The sequence below is a fragment of the Rattus norvegicus genome, chromosome 3 (assembly GCF_036323735.1).
Source record: "Rattus norvegicus strain BN/NHsdMcwi chromosome 3, GRCr8, whole genome shotgun sequence".
In the NCBI taxonomy this organism is placed as follows: Eukaryota; Metazoa; Chordata; class Mammalia; order Rodentia; family Muridae; genus Rattus; species Rattus norvegicus.
In genome coordinates, this window is record NC_086021.1 from 122,686,834 (window position 1) to 122,695,753 (window position 8,920).

At 41.5% G+C, this 8,920-nt stretch overlaps 1 long non-coding RNA gene across 1 annotated transcript; it reads left to right on the forward strand.

Moving 5' to 3' along the window:
- The first annotated feature begins 7 nt into the window (after positions 1-7).
- LOC102553090 (uncharacterized) lies at positions 8-6,054 on the forward strand. Its single transcript, XR_352520.5, has 3 exons — positions 8-224; positions 2,672-2,774; positions 5,765-6,054. It is a non-coding gene; the product is annotated as an uncharacterized LOC102553090 (long non-coding RNA).
- The last annotated feature ends 2,866 nt before the right edge of the window (positions 6,055-8,920 follow it).

The window sequence follows — 8,920 nt, forward strand, 5'->3', positions numbered from 1 at the left end:
GAATTCTGGGAGGGAGATCGGGGGCGGGGATTGGGAGAGGGGGAATGAAACAAGTGGGTCCTAGAGTGCCCCTGAGTGCTCTTCGGGAAGATGTACTCATTTGATAGAGCTCTCATCCTTTTACTGTCTTCACCTGTACCTACATCCAAGGAGTCGAAGAGTAACTAAGGACAAGAGTGATGGCCATAATACATCATGCAGGCTCACATTGATTTAGTGCTGAGGTAAAGGTCTTACACGGGTTTTCAAAGCGTTGCTCACGCTAATCCTTGCCGAAGAGCCAAGATTCAATCTAAGGTTCTGTTTTTAGGAAAACATGGATCCAGGATTCAATCCCAGATCCCATGACTTCAGGGTGCTTAACTGGAAAATACAAACGCAAACTACAGTTTATAAAAGTGATTATTCTACCCACTGGTGTTCACAGAAAAAAGTAGCAAATATAATACCTTGACTTTATTATAGAAAAAAAACCTTTCTCTGTTATTTTTAAAAACTGCAAGTCAGTATTTGAAGATCTCTTAGAAAATACCGCAAGTGGCAGGAAATAAACATGAGAAAGATAATGTATATTTTAGCTTTCCATTGCCGAGACAAAATGACCGAGAATATGAAGATACAGGGAAGAAAGGTTTGTTTTGAGGGATACTTTCAGACAAGTCAGTCTATGGTTAGTCCACTGGGTTGATTTGGGTCTGTGGCTAAACTGCACATCATGGTTGGAAAAGCAACGTGTATCAAAGCTGCCCTCATCTGCCGCACAGGAAGCATGGTACAGGGGATGGGAAAGCAAATGGGCTCTCAATATTGCCTTCAAGACCATGTACCCCAACACCTTCCACCTGGCCCCTTCTTCTGAAGGTTCTATTAGTTCTACAGCACAGGCTGACAAATCAACCTTCATCATATAACCCTCGAGGATACTTTATAGCCAGACAGCAATGGGTAACAGTATCTCAGTTGTGGCACTATGTCAGGACCTGGGCCAACTACTTCCTACTTGTTAGCTTGTGAAATTATCTCCACAGTCCTTACAACATGACTTGTTGTGAGTTATTATTTCCATTTTACAGGTAGAAAGGCTAAGGCTTGCATACATTTCTGAGATGTGTTCCACTTTCTTACTGGATCCAAAAACACTGACAGTTTGCTACCAAGGTAAAAAACATTGCCTCTGAAAAACTGCAAGGCACACGTATTTAAGCCCTAACTTCCTCCGGTTATCATTGCCCTTATCTACCTGATGTCATACAGCCTGAGATATGTTTAACAACTTGTATCCAGAGAGAGAGAGAGTTAAGAAAGGAAAGAAGGAAGGTGGGTTATCCCTGCCTGCTCCCCACACTTCTTTTCTCCCAGTGCAAAGAAAAAAAAGAATGACCCAGTGGATGATGCAGACCCAGAAGTAAGAGAAGTGTGCATGGGAAAGACCAGGCTTGGGCAACAGAAGAATCTATGCAGTCACTTCTCTCTTAATGGGAAGAGGGGAAGACACAGTTGGTGTGGTGGCTAACATCCACTTAGAAATAGAAAATGATGTAGGAAAACTTCCTGAGCCTCATGTGTAAAAACAAAGGAATAATAATAATAATAATAATAATAATAATAATAATAATATGGCTATGCAGTTTTATAGCATATGTTTACTCACTGTGACTAGATACCTTTCCAGTATGGAATGCATCTTCAACTCCAGCCCCTTGCTTCTTGCTTAGGTGTAAACCATAATCAGTCTGGCTCTGGGAGGAGAATACTTCCAAATACTCTCTTCTCACAAGGAGTATGTGCTGCCTTCTGGAAGAAAACAAGCATTTTAAACTTGGGATTAATCAAGATCGTGAAAATCATTTTGGCTTCTTCCTATTTCTGTGTTACTTCAGTTTTTCCTATTAACAGCTTCTCTGATAAAGGGGTTCATGTTAACCTGGAGCACAGGAGCACAGTGACACACAGCTCTATTCTCACTTAAGTGTTCACTAAATGCTACCTGACTTTAAAGAACTGAGAGCCTTCTAAAACTTTTTTTAAAAGACAGTTTGGTTGCTTTTGTGGAAATTGGAGCAAGAATAAGAGTGAACCCTTACATTTATTAAAAGCACTTTAAGATATCATTGTGCAGAGTCTAATGTAGCTGGCAATTTCTCCTTTGTTGCCTTTTCTGCTTACTGAGATGATCTGGTCACACATTTTAAAACAAATCCTGGCCCTCAATATTTTGAGTGTTCATATCTCTTGAGCCAGATCTCCAAAGTCAGAGTGGAAGAGAGCTAAGAGATAATTATCTAGGCAGTTCTGACCTTCATTAGAGTCATGTGGCCTACAATTTTCTGCTTTCTCTTCAGTGTGGAGAGTGAACACATAGCAGCCAAAGGGTTATTGCACAGGTCGGAGGTTTTTAAGAAAATTACATTCAATCACCCTAGCATGGGATATCTGGAGAAACAGTGATTCTGATGTAGATAAAAGTTGGCAACTTGGCGATATCTAGCAAAGGCAAAATTATACATGACCTATGACTCAGAAATCCTTCCATAGTTAACTTTATTTGTTTATTTGTATGTGACCCAGCGGGAAGGAACAAAGGAACAAAGAGACATGTCTACAATTCAAATGTAACCATGTGATGAAATACTATACAACCACAACTTATTTCTTTTTGCATTGTTATTAGAACCATGACGGGGCTCTCTTTGCAACACAATTGGCAACTTGAAACATATAATGCAATGAAACAAGCAAGATGAGAAAGGACTGATATCCAATACCCTTTAAAGGTGAGCATGCTTGCCAGGTGTGGGTAATCTCAAGGTGGTAGCTGAAAGCACAGGAGTGCAGATGACCAGCCTGGGCTACATGAGATCCTGGCTCAAAATATGGCCCATACAAAAAAAATGTGTGAAACATTTATAAAATAGTATTGTTGTATAGAGTTGTGAAATATATGCAGCAAAAATAAAGCATGAAATGAAATATTTATGTGCATCAATTCATGAAAATCACTCCATTTGCAGAGAAGGAGGATGGAAAAGAAAAGAGCAGAATGCTTAGACATCATCAGCTATATCTATAAATTTATTTCTTTAAAAAACACACACGCATCTGAAGTACAATGTTAAGATTTGATAAAGTTGTGTTGTGGGTCCATGGATTTTTATTATATATTATTCTCTATACTTGTCTGCAAGTTTGAAATATTTTATTATAAAATATATATTTTTAAATCATCCAAGTACAAGAGGTATTTCTCAGAGGAATCACCAAAGCAAGGAAAATAAAACACCCCATTCAACTCCTTTCCCTATAAGAAGCATGAATTATGGCACAAGGACTGTTTTGTATTTATGAGAGGGATCCTCCTAAAGGGTGCCTCACATTGAGAAGGAAGCATCCTTGCAAAGATCACTGCCCATTCATCCGGGATCCCAGACAAGGATGTCCCACTTCAGATTTAACACAAGCTCGAGGTCCCTAAAGTATTAAGGTTAGCTCGACTCAACATTTTATTACCTAGCAGAGCATTTTCAAGAACTCAGAGACAGGATCACCCAGCTAACTCTGGGTATTGCCCCACCCTTGGAGCACAGCAAAGATAACTGTGGAAAAGAGGGCTGGAAGGTCGAGCCCTCAGCGTTGCCAGGTTTGTTTACCGTTCTCCCTAGACCGCAGTCGTCAGAACACACATGTGCACTTTTCCCTTAAAAAAAAAATCTTTTGAGGGGTAGTTGTGTGAAACAAGGATCTGTTGAATTTAATTCACAGATCAAAGAGGACGGAAATTAACCAACACAGTAATTGATTATTTCATGGGTGACATAACCAAGGAATGATTTATCTTAATAAAGAGCAACTTCCCTCTAGTCCTTAACTGAATTCCAGCCAATGCAATAATACTCGGCTGTTAATGACTTTGATGTTGATGTGGAAAAGTGAATGACTGCGTAATCACTGAAATGGGACCTCATCACAGTTGGAAACGTTTAAGCCAAATCATTTTGGACTGTGAAAAGAGCCCTGAGTGGTGGATATTGGCTGGGTACCAGATCTTCAGTCTTAACTAAACAGGGCCTGAAAACTTTATCATATCGCAGTGCTCTGGCTGGACTCTAACTCTGACAGCTCACAGGGACTGGAGCAGAATGTATACGTCTGTGGCCTCGTGGATGAAAAAGAGAATTCCAGGGCTTAGAGTGCCGATAATAAATACGTGTCTATCAGCATCGAGCTGGGAGTGTAATTAGTTAAATCCATCTTTGGGAGAGGGAATAGAAGAAAGGAAACAGAAGTCAACTTAAAAAAAATGAGCCAAAAGCTTATTTTTATACCCCATGTTACTAAATATGGCTAAGAGCTTGCAAGACAGCATTAGTCATAGAAGGCGGCCTCCACCTCCTCCCCTCCTCCACCCTCACCACTCAATAACAAAACGAGCTAAAGTTAGCCCTTCTCTGGAGTCAGTACACTTGATTATTATTATTTGAGTTACAGCTGAGAAGACTGCAAGAGAGGTAGGATCCTTAGGGACACAGGCGACTCCCTGGTGCCCAGATTTTCTTATTTCCTAGTGGGAGAAGGAAAACAGTGCTGGTCTCAGCCCAGTCTCCAGTGGTCAGCCCAGTAGATTTCCTCTTGTTCTAAAATCAAATCGGGTCCTAGATAACATCAGCTTCCCAGAGTTAAGTTATTGCATCCGTGTATTATAACGCAAGTCTTCAGCAAGCCTCTGCAGCCAGCGTGCTCCTACTCTCCCCTCAGCCCCTGGTTTCCAGCCTGCCTTCCTCTGCCTCCCACTGTCCCCAGATGCCCCTAAGCAGAAGTTCCAAGGAGCTTTCAAGTAAGCCTTGTCCATGCTTTGAGGCCACAGCATGGTGACCCAGACTTACTAAGAAAACAGCTGTAGGCATTTAAATGCCACAAAGCCCCCAGGCTTCAGAGATTCGGCATGGCAGATTGTGAGCATTAAAATAAAAGAAAAAGAAACCTTCGGTTCGGGCAAAGAATTGTTAAACTACTTGTCTGGGCCTGCAGCTGGGGCTGTCTCCAAGCTCAACACTGAAAACGCCCAGGTGGTGAGATCAGGAGTCACCCGTGTGGCCCGTGTCCTTGATGGGAATAATTTATGTCTTTCAACCTAAGCCTTGCTCACTTATTTCCAAGGTACCTTTTCCCCTCTAGGTACCAAGCATGATGTAGCAGGCAGCTTTTCCTAGCACATAAATGGCCCTGGGTGCCTTTGTTTCTGTCAGCAATGTCTTAGGTGGAATAATGTGGGAAACACTGAAAAGGCCCACACCCTCTCCTTTTTTCTTTTTCCTCTTTGGTGCTCTCCAAACCGTCCCTTCAACCACACAACAACTTCTGTTTTACTCCCTCCCTCAAAATTCAATCTGAATCCAAGAGCTTTTTAATTTTTAGCCACATTTTACAAGCCTGGACTTTCAGGGATATATGTTATGAAAGCACTGAAAGAAAAGTCTTTCTTGTCATCAAAACCATAATAATTATGTGTCAAAGATAATTACTGCTTGGCGTGTATTACATCTAATACCAAGTGACAGAGAGAGTAGTCTACCGGCAGACAGGAGGAACTGCTGGCTGGCTGAAATCTGATATAAAGTTAACCACCGGACTCAAGTGCTCTACCCACTGGAATTGTACCAGATAAATGTGAACTCCACCTCCCCACACAATTTTTTAAAGCAATGGTTAGTCTGTTTATGCTTGTTGTTGTGAAATTTCTAAAAAGTACATTATTTTGTTCATACAGGAACATTAGTAATATCTCTCCTAATGGTGGAATGCTATATTCCAAACGCCCATGTTTCCAAAAGGAAAATTGCTGGACAGCAAGGATTGTGAATGCATCAGCTGAAGTCTCGGGCAGTAAGGAAGAGAAGACTTCATAGCCATCATGTGTAGACTTATGATCAGTACCATCCGGGAACCTGATGCCTGAGAAGAAAGCGTCGGCAAGATACAGAAGATGGGCCACACCGAGATGGGAACAAAGAAAGGTCTCAGATGACACCAGAGTAAACTTTGATGTGCTTTGAGAAATGTCTTTTCTCTAAGTATGGTGATCGCTGTTTAAATCCTGTGCTGGGAGGATGGTTCAGTGGTTAAAGTGCTTGCTTGCATCAATATAAGTCCCTGAGTTTGGATGACAAGAACCCATGTAAAAACCAGATGTGGCGAGCCTGTGATCCCAGCACTGTGGAAGCAGAGGCAAGGGGATCCTCAGGGCTTCCTGGCCGACCAGTCTAGTTCCAGTTCCAGGTTCAACAAGAGGAACTACCTGAGAAAATAACATGGGAAGAGAATTTAGGAAGATGACCCCTATCGATCTCTGGCTCCCATATGTACACACAGGCACACACACACACACACACACACACACACACACACACACACACACACAGAGGCCAGATTTGGAGTGCTTGGTGCAGCTCTTGGCCCCTTTAAACCAGAGAAAATCTGGCTTAAGCCCAGCAAAGGGAGGAACAGGTCACCTTCAGGCACAGCTGTGTGATTCACACACATCATGTGTGGAGTTGGGGGAATCTGTTGTCAGCCACAGAAGTATCACCAGAAAAGTCAGGAAAAGTCAGAGCTGCTATAAACTGTCACCTGATTAGACAAAATCCCTAAGAGCTTCCCAGACACCAATCATTCTCCTTGGCTTGTGTGCAGTTAGGACCCAGGAGCAGACATGTAGATGGTTTTAGAGGACATTCATGGCCCTTTAAGTTTCCAAGGGTGCAGGTAGCCTCTTAGACTCTTTGTGAAGATTGAGTGGAAAACTATCAGGCTTATGTGCACTTCCACCAAAGTCCTTCCCATTAGTAAGCACACCTGCATTCCCAGCGCTATGGAGACAGAACAAAAGGACTGGGAGTTCCAGGTAAGTCTGTGCTTCACTGAGAGACCCTGTCTAAAAATGAAAAAAAAAAAAAAAGAAAAAGAAAAGACTTGCTACCAATTAACTGAAACAGGCTATTTGGCAAAATGGGAAAAAAGCTCAGTCCATAAAGTGCTTGCCAGGCAAGAATGAAGACTTGAGTTCAAATCCTGGCACCCTGGAGAAAGTCGGGCATGGAGGTACGCACATGTTTGCAATTCCAGTCAGTGCTGCAGAGGCAAAGATAGGCAGACCCCTAGTGGGGCTCACTGACCATCCTTTCTAGGTTAATTGCTCAGCTCCAGGTACCAGTGAGAGACCTTGTCGAAAAAAAATTTAAGATATATTAATGACCTCTTAGGAAAGACACCTGGAGTTGACATTTGATACACACACACACACACACACACACGCACACACACACACACGGAGGAGGAGGTCATTTTGATATCATGTTAAATTGCTTGTGTTCTGTATCAAGTCTACAGGAATTCCTTTCAAACCTCAAAGGTTATACACTGGAAAAACACTGAGATTGGGAAAGAAAAAAAACCCACTACAGTTGGCAATGGTATGACTCAGACAATAATTTAAATGATATTAAGCACATATACCTAATAATAATGAAGTTCCTAAGAGGCGTCTGGCTCTAGGAGCTAGAATAATTAATGCCAAAAATCTCCAGTTGGTGACCATTTATTTTCTTAGGAAACACTGCTTCATCATCCTGCCAAGCTAATGCAGAGCCTCACGGATTTTATGCAATGCAAATTGTACTAGCTCAAGAAAGGAAGAAAGAAAGAAAGGAAGAAAGAGAGAGAGAGAGAGAGAGAGAGAGAGAGAGGAAAAGAAAAGAAAAGAAAAGAAGAGAAGAGAAGAGAAGAGAAAAGAAAAGAAAAGAAAAGAAAAGAAAAAACAAAGGGAAACCATTTCTCCCTGGAAAGAAATTGCACATCCTTTGGACCTAAGTCTCCCTACCCCACCCCACCCCACCCCTGCCACCTTGCTGTTCCTAAGGAATTCTCACATAACTTTTCCCTGAGTCTGCCTGTTTAAGGACACATGTTGTCAATGGTAAGCCCCATCCTCCACTGACGGGTACAGAGAACACAAAGCTCTACAGATGCGAACATGTGGTCAGCTGTGGGTGTGGTGGGAATGGGAATTAACTGATTTAAATCACACATTAGTGAAAAAGATCATTTCCAAATTATTTAGGCATACAAATATAACAATGGTGACCTCAAATCTAAAGCTTGTAATGAACTGCACATATCCCTCTGTAACACTGGATGCTATCTTCCGATTTGACCATTAGCAGGAGAAGTGGAGGGAGGAGAAGGGAAAGGCTTAAACACAAAAGAATAAAACTGTTGTCAGGACTAACCACAGTTTGATCACCATGTGTGCGGACTCAGAGATTCTAAAACATATCGTGGGGAGGCCCACTAGGATTCTATGCACAGTTGTGTTTTCAATGCATGCTGCTTTTCTGAAGTATTTATGAAATTACTTTCATTGCCTTAAATACATAATCAAAAGATATTTACAAAACAAGAAAAATGGGCTTTTGGATCTAGCTGTTTATAGATATGTGAGACTTTTGATATTCTAAGGATATTACAAATCAAATGTAATCTGACCCGATGGGTCACAGAGTACAGTCCATGCTGCCAAGGTTGGGGACCTGGGTTTAACTTTCTGAATCCACACAGTAGGAGTAGAGAACAGACCCCAGCAAGTGGTTCTCTGACCCCCACACATGTGTTATAGCATTTGTACACACACACACACACACACACACACACACACACACAGAGAGAGAGAGAGACAGAGAGACAGAGAGACAGAGAGACAGAGAGAGAAAATGGTCCAATAAACTTGTACCTTTGGGTATGTTTGGTAGAAAGTAAAGTGGAATGTAATGGTAAAATTAACCATATTAACAAAGAAACATAAACACAAATCAATCTGAAAAAGTAATGCAATCAAATAATCTAATCAATATAATATTTTATTTATATA